Consider the following 25,834-nt stretch of genomic DNA (forward strand, 5'->3'; position numbering starts at 1 on the left):
TCTTCCCCGCTATTATTAAACTATATGCTTTTCTATGACATTAGTAGAGTTGGGGTACTCGGACTCCTACTCGGACTCCTACTCGGACTCGAGTCCGGTCTCGAGTACAATTTTTAGGCGACTCGGACTTGTCACGGACTCGGATGCATTTTTACTCGGTCTTGACTCGGACTCAAGCCTTTCGGACACGGAAAATATCCCGAGTCCGTCCGACCCTTACAAAAATGTCCAGTGGTAATCCTGTGGTACTGCAACAGTACAACATAAATTTACCACACAACAACTGAGCATAGCTAAATATGACAGGATTACCACAGCACTTTCTGCTGTACAGTATCACAAGAATTTACCATTAAATGCCATATGTGGTTTTTCTGTTGTTCTTTTGTGGTAATACCAACACAAGCTAAATATGACAGGATTACCATAGCACTTTTCTGCTGTACAGTATCACAAGAATTTACCATTAAATGGCATATGTTGTTTTTCTGTTTTTTTTTTTTTTTTGTATGGTAATGCAAAAGTATTGAAACAGAGATAATTATGATAGGATTACTACAGCACTTTTTGTTGTACACTATCACAGGAATATCCTATAGTACTTTACCTTTTGGGCTCATTTATAAAATGCTTATAACATGTGTACACCTCTCTTCCAGCTGTAAAATCTGTAAATTGCAAGTGATTATGAAAATGTATGCAGCTAAATGGTTTCATATTACCACCTTAAAACGACATAATATCATTAAAATATAGCAGTCAACGTCAAAATCATTTACTTTAGAACAGGAACAGCAAGCGGCAAGAATGGTTTAAATTTCCAAAAAGCTGCTGCACTCAATAATCAAAAGTGCATACATCTGTTTTCATGTTAAAGACCATTTTTATAAATATTAATGTTGCTGTGGACTTTAGTGTACACACATTGTAAGATCAAATGTGTGCATGTACACACTTTATATATATTTTCAGAGAGAAAAACACGGCGGATATTGCATTTTGCGTAAGATTAAAAACGGCCTTTTCAATACCGACCAGATACAATACTGATTTTGGCAGAAACTCAATTTTGTAAAAAAAAAAAATAATAATAAATAAATAAAAAATAAAAAAAAGGTCGTTTATCGCATTTTGGAAGCAAAGTCTTCATATATTACTCGATGACATTTCAAAGCAGCAGGTGGCGGTAACGAGCTTCACGCGCTGGTTTACCAAACATGCGCCAAAACTAACGCCATTGGAGAAGCCCCCCGCGTGGTGAAGGCGCCGGCGGGAATCGACTCTTCTTGAGGAAAACGCTGACTGAATCTGCAGCAGGTTGGATCTGTGCTCTTAACGTTTGGACGACAATCATCAGTAGTGTCAAAGTAAGTGTTTAATATATATTTTAAATGTGTTTTTAGAAGGCTTTTGAAAAAAATGTGGCCGTTTCTAGTCGTTTTATGGAGTAATTGTAAGACTTGCCATGGTATACTGTAAACACGGTTATATTCGGTGCAAGGAGGAATACTGCTATGAAATTGTATGCCGTTTAAAGGGGAAATATGAATTAAACTTACATGGTAGTACATCTATTAATGTGCTGACGAATAAAATTAAATACCATGTAGTCGCCCAAAGGTCGTGTTGTATGTGTATGAGAGCGCAAATATGAGCGACGAGTGAACGGTCTTTACTTGAAAGAGCCATTTGAGGCGAAGCTGCTAGAAAAGGAACGTTTTATATAACGTTATTCAAATAACGTTAAACGACGTCAATTTTAGTTTGGTCCAGTTAATGTATAATATCTTTTTGTCTCGTGTTTACCAGAACAGCAGCGTATAACTTAGCAGCAGCTTCTCTTTTATTTACACTGTCATTTAGAAGGCGGGAGTTCTGTTACTAGAGCCTTAGAGTTTTACTGTACTGTACATTCACAGTAACAGGAGTTACACGTACAAGAGACACATCCATTTGTAAACTGAATTGAAAACGGTCTGTTTTGATGCTTGATACTGCAAATAGGTATTTCTTATTTTAATTCATGTATTATTCTATATACAACACGCTGGTTTATAGTGCAGATATAGTTTTACCCTAGATTGCCTGTAGTAGCTATTGAAGCAGAAGTCCATGTTGTAAAATTAGGAGATATATAAATTTGTGGCAGGTCTACCTAGTAATGAACTGTACCCAGATAGCACACACACGTCGCGGAGACGTCTATGCAACGTCATCTTTTTCATCTGGCAGATGTCTGGCAGAGGGCGTTTGCTCATCTGGCAGATGTCGCCGAGACGTCCGTGCCAGATGTTAGAACGACGCTTAGCCTACCTATTTGTAGCCGGAAATGGGTGTGCTGTGCCTTTAAGCAGGCAGGTGAAGCAACAAGCGGGGGGTTTTAAGTCTCGCGATTATTAAACTATCGTTTGTTCACGTTTCTTGGTGCTGTACTCCCCGTTGTTGGCGCTTGGAAGAACTGTGCAAGTGCTCTCTGCTAATTAATGAATTTTATGGTGGGTCGAAGAGCTGCATAGGTGTGTGCGGGTGGTTTTGACAAATTGACGATCGTCCTCGTGTGGAGTGCGTATGATTTGTGGGGAATAACATCTTGGATACTGTTAGTGAGCTGCTGTGTATTGTTGTGCCTCTCCTCCTATGAAGTGGTTGGCTTCTACCGGCTAGCAATATCAATGATATTAATTCAAGTTGTTGTGCACCTGTCCCTTTTCCTGTAAGGAAGTGATTGGCTTTACAGTTTAGCACTGCGCCTGATTTTCCTCCATGAGGTGGTTGCCTGCTACAGTTTAGTCCATTATATGGGCTGAGGTTTTATGCTGATTGTCGTGCTGTGCGCCACTGTTTCCTTTTCCCACTTTTTTTGTTTTGGTTTTTGTTTATTTGATAATCCATTGCAGTGGTGTATAGAGGTCTATTTAAGCCTATGAGTGCCCATATTAATGTGACCCTATGGCTGTATGTCATTTGGGTTTAATGAGTGGCTATATTATTGGAATCTTATGGTCTCGACAGGGTTTTGTTGAACTTTCCATGTACTGAAGTTTTCTTTTGTTGGTTTGTGGTGTTTTGTGTTTGGGTAGAATGATTTTTGTTGGGTACATTTGATTTTTTTTTTTTGGTTTGGGCTTTGTGTAAACCTTTTTTTCAGTACAAGTGGTTGTTTGAATACAAAAATCTTGGTAGTCCAGTACCATATTAGCCAATTTTTATTACTTCGAAGGTTCCTTTATGGACAACTGTATTTTTAGACTGGAAGCTAGACAAAAGTCATAATATACCTGTTAAAGTGTTGGTTAACGAATATTGTTTTATTGAAATAAAATTGATTTTCATTGCACTTTGGTTTCCAGGTTCTTTCAGTTGAACCACCTGGGCGGGAGTTTAATATAGCAGGTTCCCCTATCCTGTATATATATAGGGGTGGCGTAGTCGTTATTTAAATCTTAACGTCGCCAAAAGCTAGGCATTACATCCTGGTGGTTTCGGTTACATATTTAAGACCTAAATGAATTAAAATGTCCCTGATCCGCTCTTTAGACGATGTTAATCAGATGTTCATACATCTGCCAAATGTCTGGTTCATGTCGGATAGACGTCGTTTTATTAAAACACCCCCCTCATTATTTTAATTAAATACCCTCCGCACCTCTATAATGCTCCCTAATGCATGTTACAATGACCAAATATGATAATAAATAAATAAACCACACTCTCAACTAATAATAAAACACAGATTCGTTGATTTTTATAAAAAATACATTTAATAACAAGCAAACATTTGATTAATTTATACAAAAACGAGAAAACGAGATAACAAACTATACAGACAAAACAATACACTTTATATTTATAACATATATACATGCATAACAAATAACAAAAAATTATATCCTCCCTGGGGCCAAGCGAAGGAAATCTTTGATGAATTTTTCAGCATCTGATTCTGTCGGAGACTGAAGGATTGGATTCCTCATAGCTGAAGCTGTAAATTAAAAGAAACAATTACAATAATTTAATAAATATAAACCAATCTTTTCCCACTTACACTTAACTAACGTCAGATATTTTTTTCTTCATGTAGTTCTTCTGAATAAACCTATGGAAGCCCGTTTCCGCCACTAAATAAAAAATATATATATATATATATATTGCGACTTTTTATCTCACAATTCTGACTTTTTTTCTCAGAATTGCGAGATATAAAGTCGCAATTGCGAGTTATAAAGTCAGAATTGCGAGATATAAAGTCGCAATTGCGAGAAAAAAGTCCGCGCAAAGATTGTCCGCGCTGCCTTCGCCACAGTCCCGACATAAAGGTGGATCTGCACGTTGCTGAAGTTATAAAAATACACTGTTTTAAGTATTTTAATGTAATGCTTTCAATTGTAGCGGTGTATTTATTAGGATTAATCTGCCTACAATAACTGCACTGGGACCCAGACAATATGACTCATTTAAGATGATCAGATCAAAACTGTTATTTCTGAATAATCGACTCTGGACTTGGGATATTATTTGGATGGCATAAGTTTGATTTAACAGCAAATCGAAATACTAACAGAAAGAAATAAAAGAAAAATGACAAACGGTTTGATTATATTATGATGGTGATGATGATGATGACGATTTCGTTCTGTTTGAAAAATGAAAAAAAAAAAAAAAAAAAAAAAAAAAAAAAATTAACCCAGATTTTTCCTATTTTTTGATCATGGGTAAAAAGAGAGCTTATGCTTTAATATTTGTGCGTGGACGGTCCTGAAAAGCCACTTTTCAACTTAACCTGACTTTACTGTCTGTCCCATCATGCAGAATAAATGTTCGTCTGATGTACCGCTCTGCAAATTAGTCACAATAACGTTTCTTCATAATGGCTGGCTGTTACATAGGCTATGTTTCTTGCAAACATACATCTCATATAAAGCGCAACACTGCATTTCTCGGGTCGGCGGCACCGGCCCATTGTGATAATATAAATGTCTGCTTTATTTTATGTACGTCCACAGTAAACAACAACAACAACAACGTTACAAATTGCTTTTATAAAAATACAGGGGTGCTTTCGCAACTTATGTCTATAGACATAAACAAAACGAAATAATAATAATAATAATAATAATAATAATAATAGGCTAATCATACTACTACTACTACTACTACTACTACTACTATTATTATTATTATTATTATTTTTATTATAAAATCTCATTCAAGATTATCAACATTTCGGAAAAATCGACTCTGGGCTTGGAATAGTTATTTGGAACACTTAAGTTTGATGTCGAAATACCAGCTGAAAGAAATAAAGATATTTTTTATAATAATAATAATAATAATAATAATAATAATAGCTTATTATTATTGTTGTTGTTGTTGTTGTTTCGTTTTGTTTGAGAAACGGAAAAACGAAAATTAACATTTTTGTTCGTGGGTAAAACAAATGAGCTTATTGCTTTAATGTTTGTTTAACATGTGTGGGTGGCCTTGATACTTAGTGTGGTTATATATAAATTATGTGTTATTTATTATATATTACTAAATGATATCTTTAGCTGAATCAAGCCGCGCATCGGGTTGTTCTTCTGGGTTGAATTCCAGACTTTATACTGTGGGAATAGACTGCGCTGGGTCTGGGTGTAAGCACAATAGGTTACAGATAATGAACTTACACGGGAAAGACTGTACACTACCTCTAGTTTGATTTATACGAATTAAATAAACACAATTTTGTTTTCCATTGTTTAATTGAAGTAGACCTTTCAAGCTGTCTATACTGCCCTACAAAGGCAAAAGACCTTAACTCGCTAGAGTGTGAAAATGAGAAAAATGACTTTAAAGTTTTTTATTTGTCCAGCCAAATTAATTATAGGTAGGACACTGGAAATTTGGCAATTAGATGTTTTAGCAATGAAAATTATCTACATTAAAAAATTTGGAGCTCAAACTTGATTTTTACCCCTATTTCGGAGTTAGTGTACTCTGCCTTTGCATTTGTCTGCAAAAAGTGAGAAGTCACACCACGGCAAAATGCGGTAACTTCCTCTGTGTACCACTAGAGGGAGCCTGAGTACCACTACTGGTACTCGTAGTACGTACCACAGTTTGCTATGTTCCGTAACGTAAGAGAACGCTAGCCATAGCATAATAGTTTTTATATTGACTTGAATGAAATATCCTAACCTAAAAGAACGACTTGTGGATTGATGTGAATGCCAGCAAGCAGGAATGGCCAGAATGCTTGGGAATTGATTTTATCGGGTTACAAGAAAAGGTAGGATATGGATTTAATTGCAAACTGTTCGTAGCATACTGATTTTATAATTGATCGTGCTACGTGCTACGGCATTCGATTCCACACGTGTCCAACTAGCAGTGACAGCCTGCTGAATAATCTGCATTATAAAAAGTAAAAAAAAAAAATCTTTAAAGATTATTCACATTTACATATTGTTGCCAAAATATCTAAATATGTACAGTGCGTTATTATATGGAGCTGTCTGGCCGATCGCTATCTATCCAATTCTTTTGTCTAATGCTTCAGTGACAGATCAGATAGAAGTTACCTTGTAATTAAAACGTAGCAGACTTTAATGGACAGTAAAACAAAGGCAAAACACCATATAACTCAGAGTCAGCATTGTAACTTTATACTGACACGTGGCTAAACAAAGGCAGAACGCCCTAACTCAATTTGAGCATTCCAAGCAAAGTCAAAGAGGGGTAACTTGTGATATAAGGTGCTTTGCCTTGGTTTCTCCAGGGGTTTTTGAAGTTACGGTTAAGACAATTCATTATTTTCTCAGAAAAACAACTAAATTGACTCAAGATACTTATACACATGATAAAGGATGTCTTGAATGTCCCAAAAATATCAATAACTCATTTTTGACCAAAATCCAAGTTAAGGTCTTTTGCCTTTGCAGGGCAGTATAGACATAAGTTGCGAAAGCACACCCTGTATTTTTATAAAAGCAATTTGTAACGTAAAATCAGTTGAAAAGTGGCTTTTTAGGACCGCCCACGCACAAATATTAAAGCATGCACTCTCTTTTTACACATGATCAAAAAATAGGAAAAATCTGGCTTAATTTCTTTTTTTCCATTTTTCAAACAGAACGAAATCATCATTATCATCATCATCATCACCATCATAATACAATCAAACTGTTTGTCATTTTTCTTTTATTTCTTTCTATGAGTATTTCGATTTGCTGTTAAATCAAATAATATCCCAAGTCCAGAGTCGATTATTCAGAAATAACAGTTTTAATCTGATCATCTTAAATTAGTCATATCGTCTGGGTCCCAGTGCAGTTATTGTAGACAGATTAATCCTAATAAATATACTGCAACAATTGAAAGCATTACATCAAAATACTTAAAACAGTGTATTTCTATAACTTCAGAAACGTGCAGATCCTCCTTTATGTCAGGACTGTGGCGAAGGCAGCGCAGACAGTCGCTTAGCTCGCTCACATAATGTCACCATGTATCTTCTATAACAGGAAAATCATATAGTTTTTATGACATAATATAAAGTCAGAAGTGGGAGATATAAAGTCGCAATTGCGAGAAAAAAAGTCAGAATTGTGAGATAAAAAGTCGCAATATATGTATATATATATATATATATATATATATATATATATATATATATATATATATATATATATATTATTTAGTGGCGGAAACGGGCTTCCATATAAACCAGACAAAGTTATCCAATGAGCATAAACAACACCTAAAGCTAGTTTGCCAACCGCCAATAAACAAGAAGAGGGCGCACGTGAACTACGCACGTGAGTTGAGGTGAGTCAAAACCCTTCCCCAACCTAACCAGGTGCAGTGCAGAGCAGAAGACAAGAAAATTGCGAGGGAAGATTTGGTTAAGGTAGGTGCATATTTTAAAACTAATTTTGCGGTGCCTGCGATCGGTTTTATAATAACTTCCAAATTCTTTTTGTGTCGGTTGATTTACGATGACTCTCACTTGTTTGTTAATTAGCGAGGAGACCATGCGTTGTTTAGCGAGCATTTTGGTTGCAACTAAATTTCTAACTGATGTTTTAAATCTCATTTAAGTTCTTAAGTTATTAGCATTTCTAAATATTTCTGAACACGGCTGATGCCACGTTATTTGACCAGTTTGAACCCTGTTATAAATCATTGCAGTACTTGACTAATTCTGTAATAACAGCTCCGCCATTAAGCCTTTTATGCATGGTGTCCACATTTGTGGACAGTTATTTAACTCCATTTAGAGTAATATGTTAGTATTTTATAAACTAAATTTTTGAGTAAAATCTAGTTTTTATTCACCAAAAACCAACTGTCCACATGTGCAGGTCATGCAACAGTGGAGTCAGATTCCATAAAGTCTGATTTCTGTAATCTGCTATATCTATTCTCTTTTTTTTCCAGAGATGCTATAAATTGTATTATACTGTGATATAACAAATATATCAACATAAAATTAATTATTATTACATTAAATGGCAACTTTACACAAATATATATATGGAGACAAATTTGCATTTTGCCTGCCAAACAGGTACAGCACAGGTCAAGGAGTCAGAGTCAGAGTAATAGAGAATATCCCAGAGGACAGTGGAAGTAAGATAAGGATGAAAAAATAATAAGTTCTTAATATCAGCAATTTTTGATTTGATTTTTATGATTTGCCTATATTGCTAATAGCATATATGTAACTGTTATTGTTCCTACAATATGCATTTTATTGTTGTTATATTGTAATATTGTTTTTAATAACTAAACTGATATAACTAGCATAACATGCCATTAAAAAAACACAATATTACATATTGTCAGCTGTGGCTTTATGTCCCATTTTACTCCTTTGTTGCATAGTGTCCACATACGTGGACAAGTAACTATTTTTTAATAAGACTGAATTTTATAAAAAAAAAAAAAAATGGATTTCAATTTTAGCATCATATTAAAATAATAAAGAATCATAAAAAAACTAGATAATGTTTTCTATAATTCATGCATGAAAGGGTTAATTATGTTGCTTGTATACTGCTCAAAAAAATAAAGGGAACACTTAACCAACAATGTACAGAATAGTGTTCCCTTTATTTTTTTAAGCAGTATATTTGTACAACATTATAGAACTTACCTAATATGAGCGCTCCGATGTTAGATTTTCTGATCCCTCGCTTGTCTCCCCTCCCGCACCAGTTCAATTGCCGGGCGACGTCAGTGGAGAACAATTTGGAGCAAATCCTCCATACAGTTTTCTTCATGTTCGGCCCGCCACTGATGGATAATCTGTTCACCTTCAACAAGTAAATTTTGAAGTACTATTTTAGCATTACATTGACCTGTATTCTATACACTTCGTTAGAAGTTTGGAATAATTCAGATTTGAATGTTTTTGAAAGAAGCCTCTTATGTTCACTGAAGATGATTTATTTGATTGAAAATACAGTATAACAGCAATATTATAAAATTATTTATTGGAACTTTTCTGTTTTAAAATCTGGTTTGTTTTTGTGATGTAAAGCTGAATTTTCAGCATCATTACTCCAGTCTTCAGTGTCACATCCTTCAGAAATCATTCTAACATGCTGATTTGCTGCTTAACAAACATTTATTATTTATTTTATTAAACATCTATTGAGACACTCTAATTCTAAAGCAATAGCAGATTAAAATGAGTAAAATAATGAAACAAGTAAGTAACTGAGACATGTCCTGTGCAACACTTTTATGTGATAAAATTGTGGTTTGACAAAACAGTACAAGTTCACGAAAACAGTGACAGCTTGCATGTAAAATGTAAACCCGCAGAAATTGCAAATCTCAAACTCAAGCATAATAAATATAATTGGGCATATAATTTATAACACTTAAAATGTAGATACATTTTTATTTGCCTTTTTGTATATAATATCTACAGTAGTCAACATTTGAAGTGGATCAAAACATTTAATCAAAGTTGTCCTAAAACCAAAACAATAGCCGTTCTTGTTTTAAGGACAACTTTAATTAACTTTCTTGATCCACTTTAAAAGTTGACTACTATATTTTAAGATTTCTATAAAAACCAAGTTTTTTACTGTGGTGGTAAGAATAAAAAAAAAAAAAAAAAAATGCACACTCACACATAACCTGACAACAACTCAAAAGTGCATTTCAGTATCCCTATACTAAAATTACAATTTCAAAAACATTAATATATGATTCATTTATTGGTCTTCACTTGGTCATGTGCCATTTGTTTTTGGACTCTAATGACTGCCCTATTGTGGTATTATGTTTTTTGGAATTTTTAAATAATTTTGAAAAGAGACTATTTGATGTTTTTTTTTTTAAATAATAAATATTTTGTAGTTGGTTAATAAAATGGTGACTTTATATTTATTGTTTTATTGATGATAATAATAATTCATACACATTCAAGGCTGAAACCACAGAGCCCCCAACATAACCTGCAAATCAGCATTATTTCTAATTATCAAAGAATCCTGGAAAGAAACATAAGGCAATTGAACCTTTATCAAGTAATAATTCCTAATAACTGAGCAGAAATCAGTAAATTATGATTTTTGAATGGTCGTTTGACACTGGAGGCTAATGTAATGAGCTACTTAAAATATCTAAAAATAAAATGAATGTTGTAATATTTCACAGTATATATATAGTTAAAAAAATATATTTAAATATATATTTAGGGGTTTTTTTTCTTATATTTGCAAATGGAGATTTAGTGAACATTAGAGACTTCTTTCAAAAACATTTCAAAGGTAGTTTGTAAACATTTACACATACAGTTATGCACAAACACAGTTGTTTACATTTTGTTAGTTGTTGTAGGTTTGACAATTTCAGTGATTCTTACCATTCTCTTCATAAACCCTCTATCAGATAATCTTTGTTCCAGCCTATCTAGATCCTCTGTAGATGCTATAGGAAAGACACTGCCTTCTTCCTCTTCATCCATCTGCATTTGGGGTACAACACGCCTGTTTCCCACTAGAGACTGGACCAATGAACTAAGATGATTTATCTTCATGTCCATTTTCTCTAGTGTTTCCAGAATGATCCTTTCTACAGCTGTAATACAGAAGATAATTTAATTTGGTATGTAGCTTTGATGAATGAAATAATGCATTTTGCTGATTATTTAAATTGATAAATAACATACGTGTGCATTGATTTGGGACAGAACTCGAGACTGGATTTTCCTGTCTCACACCAGAAGTACCTGTAAGTATAAATTTACTGTAAAGTTTTAAATGTTTGATGTACTTTCACATGCATCTACCTTGACAGAAGCTAATGATAATGGTTTTCATAACATTACTTAAAGGGGTGGTCTACCGGCTTTTTTCAAAGACTTGACTGTTTATAGGGTACACTGTTTTTCACATTTATCTTTATTCTGTACAGCTTCTCAGTTCTCCTAAAAATGGTCTGTTGACTTCCTGATTTCATCCCTCAGAAATACACAATGGGCTCAGATTGGTTAGCTGGCCCAGTGTGTTGTGATTTACTAACCGCCTAGTGCACATTGTCCAGAAACGTCACGTCTCTTACTATAAGTAGTTGCATGCCCTCCCGGTGTATTGTTAACAATGGCATCAGTATTGCCATATAAATTTGAGCCTGAGTCAGACCCAAAGAATTTTGATGAAGACGATCAAGCAGAACCTATGTAAGCTGGCTTAAAAAAAAAAAAAACTTATGTGCACCCCTGATTATGCCCTATGTACATTATGGAACTTTTTTCACCTGGGCAGTGGCCAAATCAAACCATATTTAGTGTGCATGTAGCTAAATGAGCACAAAAGCTATAATTGTAGAATAGATTACACTGGTCACATAAATGGCAACATTCAAAGTTGGCTGGTGGAATTAAAAAAATAACTTTGTACGTAGTACAAAGTACCAGGAAGTAGCTTGTTGTAGTCCCTACCAGCCATTTGTTGTAAGCCTTAAAAAGCAAATTCTGTAAAATAAAATTTCTCCCTTTGTAGTGAACTTTTAAACGTCATAACTTTGCAGATATCGTTTATGCTCAAACAGCCACATTACACACTAACTAAAGTTAAAAAAGTGAAATGGTAATTAATGGACCCCTTTAAAAAAAAAAATAGGTAACTTACTCTGTGTTCTTCCTTGGTGGTCTGCTGAGGGTCTCAAAACAGTAAAGGTGGGCTCTATGGATTGAAGAAAAAATTTTATTATTCAGTTTAGATTGTGTAAAGGGCTGTGAATAAAGTCTTTTCTCCTCCGTGCTCTAATTAATTCTCTTGTACCTTGTGTGTTAGTTGGATGAGCACTCCAGCCTTCTCCATGATGGTCTGCCTGAGAGATGCCCACTGGAGCTGAGAAAGGTGAAGTGGGTAAGATTTTTATAAATGTACCATAGAAAAATCATTACTGGTGTGCATCTAAAGACGAAAACAAAGGCACTAATATATTTAAAGATCAGTCAGTGCAAGTTTCTTTTAGTTGAAACAGCTCAGATGTACATTTTAGTCTAGGACTAGTCTTAAGCCCTGTTTGTGCAACTGGGGGAATGCATAAAAAACTAGCGATGCACCAAGGATTTTTTTTTTTTTGGCTGATACGATACTGATCTTGGTCAATTATATATTTCAGGGCTCAAAAATGAAAAAAAATAAAATAAAATAAATAAAATATATATATATATATATATTGATTGGTTATATATATATATATATATATATATATATATATATATATATTGATTGGTTCTCTACAGGCAGAATTGTTTTTTTGCATGTTTGTGTTCCTGTGTTCCTCTGTATTATTCCAAAACAGGTTTGAGTAGAAAAAAATAGGCCTATGATTAATAACTTTATTTATTTATTTTACTTTGCCTATAACAATAATAATAATAATAATAATAATAATTCAGTACAGCGTTTTCTTTACTCAAAAAGAACAAAAAACAAAAACACAAACAGAAAAACCCCAGAAGATCTAGTAGCCTATGTTGCACTTAGTCATAGCCAATACAGCATCATCTTTTCTAGATTGTGACCAAGTATTAAATGAAAGAAAAACTGTCAACGCTTTAAAGACATTAAAAGACATTTAAAGACATTTTCTTCAGGAATAGCGCTGTTGTTACCTTGCTTTCGAGAAATGTCATGTAGTGTTTAAGTTGTTAATCGTCAGAGCAGCCCTAACAACATTAGCGCATATGTTAACGTGTGTGCAATCTATATTATTATGTGTGTGCATCTGTAGGGGAAAGTACGGTGACCTTGAGGGAACCTGTTCACTTAATTTTGTCAGGGCCATTTGATCATTTGGTCGAGGTAAAGATATCCTTATGTCATATCTACGAGATGGTATGTTGATGGAACGACATGCATTTTTTGTGGCCATAAGTTTAATGCGTAAACAAACCTGCAAGACCATAGTAACCTGGGATTATCAGAGATGGATTTATCATCATTTTATTTTAAATTAAGAAATTATTATATTAATTATTATAGTAATGAATGCATTATTATATTAACAATAGACAATGCTGTTTATGCGTGATGCGTTCGAAAGACGTTTATCATGAATAAATATTACATAAAGTACATCAAATAAAATAGGCCTACAAGAAACATTTTTATCCATCCCACAGTCTTGTAAGTCTAATAACTGGTCATCATCTTATTATTATTATTATTATTATTATTAATATTAGTAGTCAAAACCTATTGGCATAATTGTCAGGCATTAACAAAATATAGTCCTAACCAGTTATTAAAATAATAACATAATAATAAATAAGTGACTAAGGGCTATATTTTTATATTTGGGTATTGCTTTTCCTAACCATTTTTTATATGCTAGTATTTGCTACCATATATTTCGCAAATACTGTAAACGCTTGACAGTTATGCCAATAAAGTTTTGACTTTATGATTGCATTTATGCCCGTGTGTGACTATAAATGATTTACAAATGAAACTATGTGAATGACTCACTCGTCAATGAAACACTATATTTTTACTGACTAGTCTATTCATTAGATAAAATAAAATGTTACATTTAACCTTAAAACTGCATTCCAGTGAAAAAAAACAGTCATTTAGAAAGCTTGGCATGTTGAGCATTTACAGTATCATTTACATTCAGAGCGTTAAAAGTGAAGAGATTGAAATGAAGGGAAAAACAAATATAAAAATATAACCAATAATAATTGGCTCACGTAGACATCATCGCCTGTTCTTAATACAATAATTTTTACAAATGTATTTTTCTATTATAATAATTTCTTAATTTAAAATAAAATGTTAAATCCATCTCTGATAATTCCAGGTTACTATGGTCACGCAGGTTTGTTTACGCATTAAACTCGTGGCCACAAGAAATGCATGTGGTTCCCTCATCATAGCATCTCGTGGCTACGACATAAGGATGTCGTTACCTTGACAAAATGATCTTGTAGCCACAACATATGATGTTCCCACAAATTAATATCTCGTGGCCATGATATAATATGACTTTCCCACAAGTTAATGTCGTGGCCAGGACAAACTTAAGTTAACTGAACAGGTCCCCTTGCGGTCACCATAGGAAAGAGAGTGGGAGAAATATAGTATGTGCTTTCCGTACATAATAAAACGTATTTTTGTGGATAAAACATGGAAATAATCTGTTGTTTTTTTCTTTTGTTTACCGCATTTAGTTTGGCCAGTGTCATTGGCCAGTTTTGGTTATTTTGCTGTTTTTAGGCTGTAAGGACCTTTGAAAAAACTGGCAAAGTGATATGGACATGTAATGCGGTCAAAAGCTGCCTGGAACTATGCTCACCATGCGCATTACCCTGAAAAAAATTGCACACCTTTAGGCAAAAATCCAATTTTGAAATGTTCACTGATTAATTAATTATTGATTAATTATTACTCTGTTAAAACAATAGTTACATTACATGCATTACATAATTTTACTGTAAAAATGTAACAAAAATAAAACAAAAGCAACATCTGTATTAATACTTTATCTGAAAAAAGGTTAATGGTGATCAGATGTCACACCCTCACACACACACACACACACGCCTGTGAACGAGTGGGTGGCGCTTGAGGAGGTGTGTCAGATGGTGGTGGCTGTGGTGAATGCCTGACATCAGAGAGCTCACATATCCGTTATATAAGCTCAGAGCATTGATACTGGCCGATCACCATGACACAGAATCGTTACTTTTATTTACATTGTCTGTGATTTCATCATCGAAACAAAAAACTGAGCCGCTCCCTACACCACCCCAACACCAATAGTTTGTTTATTGAAATGCTTGAGCTAGTGAAATTTTAGCCATTCCTAAAACACTTATTTTTTTTTTGGCCTCAAGAAAAGTTTGTTTTATTTAAAATGATTTTAAATGGGTTTTTTGATTTGTTATTTACAAGTGTTCTTCTACCTTTTATTACATTTTATTACACTTTTGTTTTATTGTTGTACCTATAAGCACTATTGTCTGATTTCATCATCAAAAGTAGTAGAAACAAGTCACAACTGAGCCGCTGCACATCTCCACTCAAACACAGCAGTGTTTCTATTATGAATGAACGTGCTTTAAAGTGATATAGTGAAATTATTCAGTTTCCCATTCATAAAGACAGTTACTTGCTTTATTCTGAATTAAGTGCCCAAGTGCTCCTAACAAGAAAAGTAAGCATAGAGCCCTGTTGCATCCCTATTTAATATGATTTTAAATGGGTTTAATTTGATTTGGCAGGTTATTGTACTATAGTACTTTCTAACAGCTTCCTTTTCACCCATCATGGACCCCCCTTCCCCCTCTTATCTTACTCTGTGTTCTTCCTTGGTGGTCCCCTGAGGGTCTCAGGACAGAAAAGGTGTGCTCTATAGATAAACAGATCATGCATCTTATATTATCAAGTTTTAGATTGTGTAAAGGGCTGTGAATAAAGTGTTTCCTCCTCTATGTTTTAACTAATTCTCTTGTACCTTGTGTGTTAGGTGGATGAGCACTCCAGCCGTCTCCGTGATGGTCTACCTGAGAGATGCCCACTGGTGCTGAAAAAGGTGGAGTGGGTAAGTTACACTCATTACATTTACAAATTAACAAACTCAGGCCTGCTGCACACTCTGTGACACACATTTCAGCATTCATATTAACTAGGGGCATAATTGTGATTCATCCCAAAGTAACAATTTCAAATTTTTTTAAATTAGTTAACATTAGATTTTACTAGTGGGCCTTTTCCTAAACATCTTGCCAAGCTTAAATGTAATGGTTAACTTTTCTTAAGCTGTTTTGTTTTTCAGATATTTTGAAGATATTTTGAGTAATTCTATTTGTTAACTAAAGGAGGTTACATTCTTTATACACATGTTTGAGTATTACAGCTAGAGGCTAACCTATGCTATGTTTGACTAAAATTGTAAGAATAAAAAGTTTAATTTCTATAGTCTTTGCTTTAAGGTTTAAAGGGATTTTAAGATGTAGCCTAATTAATGATTTGAATAATTAAGTTACTTATTGAGTACTAATTACTGTCTGAAAAGTACAAAATAGATGATGTATTTGGTAATTAATTACTTTTTTTGAAATTAGCTTACCCAACACTTCTTAGGTCTAACTCTAATTGATGCTCTTGTACTGTACCTTGTGTACAGTTAGGTGGATATACACCCCAGCTGTGATGGTCTGCCTGAGAGATGCCTACTTGAGCTGAGAAAGATAAAGTGGGTAAGATTTGCTAGTTACTGAGACAAGTAAATGCACAAATAAAATTATAGCAATTTTCAGAAAATTATAAAAAAGAATAATATATGTATTCAATTCCTTTTTTTAAAAAATAAAATAATGGCATCAATGCCATCCAGTAGAAAAAGTCAGTAAATGTAAATCATCACTCAGATACAACTTCATAACTGAAATCAATTAGGTAGTCATGACTGTTTCCTGAAACCATATTGTTGCAAATTTGTTGTTTATTCACTTTGGTCAGTGGCAAATTATTTTGCTCAAGATAAGGATTTATAAAGTCCACATGTCATACAAACAAGAAATTATGCTTCTAACCACAGGGCGAGGGTTGTCATTCCAGCCACGCAACTTTGTGATGCTATTGTTCGTTAGAACTATGAACTATTTATTGAACTATGCTTATAACTGCGACCATAGTTAGCTAATGATGTTTTTGGGAAACGCACCCCTGGAGGACTAATGTTATACAGAGTTCCCCTTCAGTCGTTTACTACGACGTTACATATAGGAACTCGCCTGAGAGACCAATAATCTCTGAGCCTTATTCAAAAGGCCAATGAACATTGGCGAGTGGTATTTGCATGCCGAGCCACTCCCCCGTACATACGGGAATATAAGATGGTGGCAGGAAACCACTCATTCAGATTTTTGCTTCGGAGCCTTCGTTTCGAGCCCGATTTAAACAAAAAAAGAGTTACACTCTCTCCTCTGGCGTGCTGCCAAAGACTAAAAGAGCTATTTCTAAAAGAGCATTTGGCAGCTGCCAGCATGATCCTGTGGGCTGTTGTTTTCACAGCATCAAGAAGCCTTTTGCACACCAGCGAGCAACCCAATTTGAGTGCACTGTTGTGCCGCGGTTCCTCCCTGGGCAAACCGGGATCTAAAAGAGTGAATTTCTCATGGCTGTGGAAGACATTTTCCCGGTATGTCTTTCCGGCCGTGCGTTTCCGGATGTGGTAGTTTCCTCGCCTCGCTGGACGGACATGATCACTGCCTCACGTGCCTGGGCTGAGAGCACGCTGAGGCAGCGTTCACGGATGGTTCATGTGTTCATTGCGAACGCATGACCATGGCCACTTTGAAGTCCCGTCGCTTGTTCGCGAGTAGGCTCCCCTCATTGTCTTCCCGCGGCAAGTCGTTGAGCCATCAAGGTTTTTCGGCTACCGCGGCGAGGCACTTGGGGGACATCCAGGTGACTGCAGAATGCTCCGGTGGCCAGCAAAGCCCCGCGGACTTCTGCACCACTGCGTGGTTCCGTCGAGTTGCCAAAGCAGTTTGCTTCCCCGCACACCGGGCTGAGTGTCTCCTTTGGCGCTCCACAGGAGATTGAGATGTCTGCTGCAGCATCAGAGGGAGAGTCGGAGGGTGAAGCAGATGGCTCGGTGGGTTGGCGCCCCTCTTATGCCCGTGGGGCGCTGCCACCTGGCGGGATCGGCCGCATCTCCCCTCCAGGGCGTGTAAGCTTTCGTCTGCTCTCGCGGGCAGGGCTTACCACGCCGCTGGACAGGCTGCCACCGCCCTGCACGCCATGGCTACCCTGCAAGTTTACCAAGCCCAGGCGTTGAAACATCTGCACGAGGGTGGCCCTGACCAAGGGGTTATGCAGGAACTCCGTGCTGCCACCGACTTCGCCCTCAGGGCAACAAAGGTCACGGCACGTTCCCTTGGCCAGGTGATGTCCACAGTTGTGGTCCAGGAGCGACACCTATGGCTGACCTTGGCCCAGATGGCAGACGTCGACAATCTCGCTTTCTCGACGCTCCCATCTCCCAGGGTGGCCTATTCGGCGACACCGTCGAGGACTTTGCCCAGCGGTTCAGAGGCAGACGGAGGCGATAAAACACATCCTGCCCCGCCGTGACAGTGCCACCACATCCCCGGGCCCTCAACCTCCGCCTGCCCGTCGCCGAGGGTGCCCCCCTGCGACCCCTAAAAAACCAGCTCCGTCCCCTGCCGAGGCACACGATGCTAGATTGGCAGCTTGAAGTCGAGCTGGCTGCGGCAGAAAAGCTGCAAAGCGTCCCTGACGCGGGCAACCCAGAGGTGGAGGTGATTGCTCTTTGGGGGATGACAACACCTACGTCCCCACTCCCGGTGGAGGGCTGGGAGCCGCTGTGTACTCAAATGCTGCCGTCGGCCTACGGGTCGACGGTACCCACATTCACACAGAAAGAGTCAATTTCATCACCTCTGGGGTCCCGGCCCCGAGTTCCCTTTTCGAGCGATGCTTTGCCTCCTCAGATCTGGACTCGGAGCCCGATATCGCCAGCGCGGGAACCAGGGAAGACGGTAAGCGCTGCCCAGTGCAGTCAGACTTTTCTCCAGGACGTTCTTCCTTCTGGGATCAGTCCCCTACCCCTTCCCCCCCACAGGCTGCCCCACCGCGGGCACGTCGGTCAAGGTTCCTTTGATTTCCCTGGCGACCAGGCTGGGAGCCTGGCTTCAGCTTCCCAGCTCCTTGCAGTGGTTGATTCGGACGGTACGTCTCGGCTATGCGATTCAGTTCTCCAGACGTCCGCCCAGGTACACAGGCGTCCTTTCCACTTCTGTCCACTCGGACACACATGCCGCTGTGCTTTGTGCGGAAGTTGCAGTCCTACTGGCGAAGGACACAATCAAGCCTGTCCCTCCAGCCGAGATGAAGTCAGGGTTTTACAGTCCCTACTTCATCGTGCCCAAGAAGAGCGGTGGGTTAAGACCTATTCTGGATCTTCGAGCCCTGAATCGGTCCCTTCTCAGGCTGCCGTTCAAGATGCTCACGACGAAGCGCATGCTAACATACACAGTTAGTGCTGAAGTGTCTGGAATTATTCAGACACAAGACAGCGGTCCCTCTCAAAACATTTCCTCTCGCGGAGAGGACCCACAGAGATGACCGATTGCAGTAGTGCTTTCCTTCCTGCAGGAGAAGTTGGAGCGCAGGCTGTCCCCTTCGACTCTCAAAGTGTATGTTGCTGCCATCGCAGCGTACCACGATGCAGTGGATGGAACATCCCTTGGTAAGCACCAACTGATCGTGAGGTTCCTTAGGGGTGCGAGAAGGGTTAATCCCCCACAGACCACACCCCGTACCCTCTTGGGACCTCTCCGTCGTCCTCCAGGGCCTACGGGAGGCCCCATTTGAGCCACTTGCGTCAGTAGAGCTAAAACATCTGTCACTTAAGACAGCGCTCCTAACCGCACTGGCCTCCATCAAGAGGGTAGGGGACCTACAAGCTTTCTCTGTCGACGAAACATGCCTGGAATTCGGGCCCGGCGATTCTCACGTCATTCTGAGACCCCGGCCCGGTTATGTGCCCAAGGTTCCCACCACACCTTTCCGCGATCAGGTGTTGAACCTGCAAGCTCTGCCCCTGGAGGAGGCAGACCCAGCCTCTGTGCTGCTGTGTCCAGTTCGCGCCTTACGTATATACGTGGACCACACTCGGCACTTCAGACGCACCGAGCAGCTCTTTGTCTGCTTTGGAGGTCAGCAGAAAGGGAATGCTGTCTCCAAACAGAGGTTGGCCTATTGGGTGGTAGATGCCATCTCCCTGTCGTACCAAAACCAGGGAGAGCCATGCCCCTTAGGTGTTCGTGCCCACTCCACACAGAGTGTTGCCTCATCCTATGCGTTGGCTCATGGCACCTCACTAGCAGATATCTGTAGAGCTGCGGGCTGGGCGACACCTAATACCTTCGCTAGATTCTACAACCTTCGCGTCGAGGCCGTGTCCTCCCGTGTCGGCTTGCTGCGCCACTCCTACGGGATCCGTGTGCTATATCCCTCAGTTGTTCCCCCCGGTGAACCTTGGGTCCTCCATGCCCCGCAGTCAGGCCTAGCTGCAGAGTAGTGCCTGACTGTGCTCCGGCTGGGTCTCCTTCGCCCAGCAGGTTGTGGCAACATGTCTCAGTATTTTTCCACAGTCAGCCAGAAGGCCGATGTTTCCCTCATATATCTCTAAAGGCTATAGATATATTTAATTACTTTCATTCCACATGTAGAGATCTCATGTGCTCCGCCCCCCCAACTCCTGCTTCAGTAACAACTGGCATCCCTGTGGGGCCCCTCTATCGGCCCTCAGGGCGTTGGGATGGTTACGTTCATATCCGTCTGCTGACACGTCCGCCTGTCAGCACGTGGGTCTGTGCGTAACGCGGCGTCTGGATCGTGGCCTGTTCCATGGGTCTGTTCCCATATGTAACGTTATAATAAACGACTGAAGGGGAACGTCTAGGTTACGAACGTACCCCTTGTTCCCTGAAGGAGGGAACGGAGACGTTACATCCCCTGCCACGACCTGACGTCGCACTGACGCCGGGCTGCGGCTCGGCTCCTCAGCGAAAACCTGAATGAGTGGTTGCCTGCCGCCATCTTATATACCCGTATGTACGGGGGAGTGGCTCGGCATGCAAATACTACTCGCCAATGTTCATTGGCCTTTTGAATAAGGCTCAGAGATGATTGGTCTCTCAGGCGAGTTCCTATATGTAACGTCTCCGTTCCCTCCTTCAGGGAACGAGGATTACGTTCGTAACCTAGACGTTCTGCTCAAACTTGCCAATACTTTTGCCTGGAAGTTTCTAGTATACAATACCTACCAAGACATTGATTAGCTGATATATGTGTTTAATTGGGGTTGGAGCTAAACCCTCCATGAACAGGACTGGACACCCCTGGTGTGAGTCTTTTAAAAGATACCATTTAAGTGAAAAAGTTAAATGAACTTGATGAACATGCAGTACTTTAGGTGGGAATAAACTGGTTCAAATAACTGATTCACCATTTGGCTAAAATTGACAAAGAATAATGTGCGCTATTATTACATATTTTGGACTCAAAACGTCACGGCCAGGCACATTTAAAGGTAAGTTTTGATGTAAGAAATAAATTGGCTTTAGATACTTTAACTGGTTATCCATTGGTCATTCTAAATCTTTGGTGGACTTACTCAGTGTTCTTCCTTGGTGGTCTCCTGAGGGTCTCAAGACAGTAAAGGTGGGCTCTATGGATTGAAGAAAAAATTTTATTATTCAGTTTTAGATTGTGTAAAGGGCTGTGAATAAAGTGTTTTCTCCTCCGTGCTCCAATTAATTTTCTTGTACCTTGTGTGTTAGTTGGATGAGCACTCCAGCCGTCTCCGTGATTGTCTACCTGGGAGATGCCCACTGGAGCTGAGAAAGGTGGAGTGGTTAAGTTGCACTTGTTACATTGGCAAATTTACAAACTAAAGCCTAATACCCATTCAGCAACACCCATTTCAGCATTCATATTAACTAGGGTGGATAATTTAGATTTATCCCAGTGGCTTGCATCTAAGTTTTCCTCATTTTCATCTCCTTGTTCTAACTAATTCTCTTGTACCTTGTGTGTCAGGTAGAGGAGCACTCCAGCCGTCTCTGTGATGGTCCACCTGAGAGATGCCCACTGGAGCTGAAAAAGGTGGAGTGGGTAAGTTACACTCATTACATTTACAAATTAACAAACTAAGGCCTGCTGCACACTCTGTGACACACATTTCAGCATCGATATTAACTAGAGGGAATAATTTTGATTAGGGTCGGCATTTTACTTTTGTGTCTGCAGTGCATGTGTATATAATGTCCAATAATAGTAAAAACATTAATTTTTAAATAAAACAATTTGTGAGGGGTGTCAGATTTTAACATTTACTGAAGTGGATTTATGCACCGTTAACTTACTGTGGGCTCTTCCTTGGTGGTCCCCTGAGGGCCTTGGAACAGAAAAGCTGTGTTCTATAGATTGAACATGGATTTTTAGTTTTAGATTTATTTGAATGCTGTGAATGTTTCAGATTTACTTTATCCCTGATTATGTTCTTTTACCTTGTGCATTAGGTTGATCAACACACCAGCCGTGTTCATGATGGTTTGGCTGAGACATGCGTTCAGGAGCTAAGAAAGATGGGTTAGTAAGTAGTAGGTAAGTTGCTTTTGGAATTTGTGTAATTATGAGGTTATGCATAAGCATATGAATCGTGCAGTTTAATCCTAGTCTTCTGAAGAAAAACAATCATATAAGCATTGGTCAGTGCTATAGTGTACATTTTAATTGTGGTAACCAGAATCTCAAATTTGCTTGTTCTAATGCCTACCAAGTACAGTTGATTTTCCATTGGTTTTTGTACCTTATGTGCAGTAATCAATGTGTAATATCAGGGTAAATTTGAGTTAATGAAATCAAATTGTGTATAAAGGTAGAATAAAATTATACTCAAACTAGTGTTGGGTAGGGCTGTGTAATTAATCGAAATTCAGTTTCAATTTCGATTTCTGCTTCAAACGATCATGAAAATGCAGTAATCGAGATGAAACGATTATTTCGCTCCTTCATAAAAGCCTAATTTCACATGCAAATCAGCAAAATCACGTGACTTACATAAAACGGGACGTGCTTGATTTATTAATGTTTCTTTGATGTCGTGTTTTTAAAAGCACATAAGAAAACTTATGCTGTGCTGTTCTGTGTTTGCGCTCAGAGACGGAGCAGAACACGGACATGTAAAGTTATCTTTTAAGGTGCGCGCCTAAACAAATACGTGCAAATACATCAAATACATGCAAAAATATTTCAAAATGAGGCGCTTGGTGATTGTTCATGTAAACGCTAGTCAGTAATGTGCTCTTGAATGAATGACGCTTGTAGTTTTAATCAGAAACAAAGCATGTTTAACTATTACAGTAAAGACGCCGTTTTATTTTACATTCAAATAATTACATTCAATTTCTGTAGTATTGTTAGACTACTTTAGACTTGCATAAAAGTATTCAGTATTTTTTTAAAGCACTGTTTTTTTTTCTGCTGTATTGCTATCTTTAAATTAATCACTAATATAAAGTTTTGGACCCTGTCACAATCGTGTTAAATAATCGTGATTACAATATTGACCAAAATAATCGTGATTATGATTTTTGTCAAAATCGAGCAGCCCTAGTGTTGGGCAATATGCTCAATTTTCATATCGTCCTATCGTCAGCCTGAGAGGTCGCCGACACACAATACTATCGTGCTAATTTATTTAATTATCTATGTACTAAATTCCTTATTCGTTTTGTAAAGGTAGACTTGCTATTGGGCATGTGACTTAGTTGTGCGTGTACGGAGTGCTGACGGTAGTTCTGCCAGAGAGGTTCAAGTTTACTTTCGGTTTTATTCTCTGCTATGTTCAGTGAGTGGTAAATGTGCGTACCTGAATGTAAATGAATGTATCTTTCTTTACCCTTTATATTGCAATAATGTTACCTCTGTATGTCTGATCGTTGACATCAGTTCATGTTGTAGTTCAGTTCATATTGAATGTGGAGAAGCAATGCCCGTATAATTCACGTGCATATGTTTAGCGCCATTTGATTGCATCGTAATTCTAATTAAGGCATATAGATGTTAGTGAGGTGAATGTTTATGTTTACTATATACAGACCGATTCTGATATATCGTATTTAATTCAGACTGAACCATGTTTTACTACCTCTGTTATCCTAATGACTGTGCAATGCTAATATAATATAACACCCGTTAGAATCAGTTAATCTAACCACACCGTACTGTATGATGAAAATACCATTTTCACTGCACAAGTCTGCGGCGCGTTAAGGCGACGTGGCCACTCTATGCTGTGTTTATACTGCGGCAAGTTTCTGAGGCATCTGCACTGCATCGCTAAAGTTAGGTGCCTTGTTTATGGGATCAAATTTCCGTCAAATGTATTGCGGTAACAGAACGAAAAATAATAAGCGTACATAAAAAATTAAAAAGACATGTAAAATTATAACGCACATAGATGCGATTGTATTTAGAAAATCAAACAACGTGGTCACGGATCGAAAAAATAATAAGCGCAAATTCAAAATGTAAACCCATTAAAAATTATATTGCACAAAACTGAAACACGAATTCAGCATTTTTCGAGTCACAAACAAAATTAGGTTTTACTCTCATATTTTATTTTTTTGTGCGCTTATGCTCTTTTCCCCTTTGCTCACGTTGTCGCGTTCTGCGCTTGAGTTTCAAAACTTCGCAGTCCGAGATTTATGTAAATTAGGGCGGGCTTCAGTGTCACCATTGGTCCACTAGTCTAGATTGACAGCTGCTCCTCTAGCCAATTAGTCGAAGGGGGAGATTACGTCACTCCAGTGCGACTCAGAGACCTGTTAAAAACGGTTGCGCGCAAGAAAACTTAGTCCGCAGGTTTACATTATCAACCTATAAACGTTCAGTGACTGCAAGCTGCATAACGCGGGTCTGAAATGTTGGATATGGTGAGAAGTAAACAAACGGCGACAATACCGGCGTTTTAAGAACAATAATATAAGCAGCACTACACACCCACGTAAAAACAGCGGCGGAACCGGTGTTTATCATAGCAAAGGCAACATCAGATGAATTTCATGAGCGGAGGACGGGAGAACTGGAAATTATGTGGATACAGGGGCGTAGCGTCTGGGTATGCAGGTCCATATGGGCCCGGGTAGTTTGGGGGCCCGCCGAGCCGAGGGTAACTTTTTAATTGAACCGAGGGAACGAATAGTGTCCTGCACGGGCCCAGCTCTGACCCGAGCCCTGTCCTTGTCCAACAACTTATCAGAACATGTTGAAGCCAATAAAATAGCTCAGTTTTGAATTTTAATGGCAAAGTGGCTAGATTTCGTTTCGTTTCTTTAATTGAGAAAAATGTTTAAACCATTTTATGTTTGTTAAATTGAAGCTTTTGTTTTTAAAAGTAACGACCAAGCGGCCAGCAGCAATGAGTTGAGCATGTTTGATCAATTTAGCCTTCTCAAATTAACACGACTTCCATAAAATAAAAGCTATAAACATAAAACATTTGATGTATTTCACAATATTAATTTAAACATTTAACCTAGATATATGTGCGCTGTTAAGCGCACATCCAATCGTTTGTGCGGAGAGTGAAAGCTATAAAGCGCACTTTGCAGCTGACATGGAAGCACCCGCGCGATCACTTCCATTTTTTCATAATAACATTGGAAACCTAAAATACGCCATTTTTGTTCATAAAGGTAAGAGTAATACATCATTTGGAACTGCAAAATGTCTACTTTTATTTGTGTGCCCTCACAATATTAACAAAACATTAT

At 38.2% G+C, this 25,834-nt stretch overlaps 1 long non-coding RNA gene across 9 annotated transcripts; it reads left to right on the top strand.

The window, feature by feature from the left end:
• Positions 1-502: 502 nt before the first annotated feature.
• On the top strand, positions 503-22,660 carry LOC127161413 (uncharacterized). Of its 9 annotated transcripts, none has more exons than XR_007827034.1 (10): positions 503-1,367; positions 9,199-9,305; positions 10,904-11,103; positions 11,189-11,229; positions 12,294-12,368; positions 15,982-16,056; positions 16,642-16,714; positions 21,833-21,898; positions 22,092-22,166; positions 22,574-22,660. It is a non-coding gene; the product is annotated as an uncharacterized LOC127161413 (long non-coding RNA). The 9 variants fall into 9 exon arrangements; XR_007827029.1 differs by lacking the exon at positions 503-1,367 and adding an exon at positions 7,712-7,888 and having other exon boundaries at positions 10,888-11,103; XR_007827030.1 differs by lacking the exon at positions 503-1,367 and adding an exon at positions 7,712-7,888 and having other exon boundaries at positions 21,833-21,911; positions 22,096-22,166.
• The last annotated feature ends 3,174 nt before the right edge of the window (positions 22,661-25,834 follow it).

This window comes from Labeo rohita, unplaced genomic scaffold, assembly GCF_022985175.1.
Source record: "Labeo rohita strain BAU-BD-2019 unplaced genomic scaffold, IGBB_LRoh.1.0 scaffold_641, whole genome shotgun sequence".
NCBI classification, from domain to species: Eukaryota; Metazoa; Chordata; class Actinopteri; order Cypriniformes; family Cyprinidae; genus Labeo; species Labeo rohita.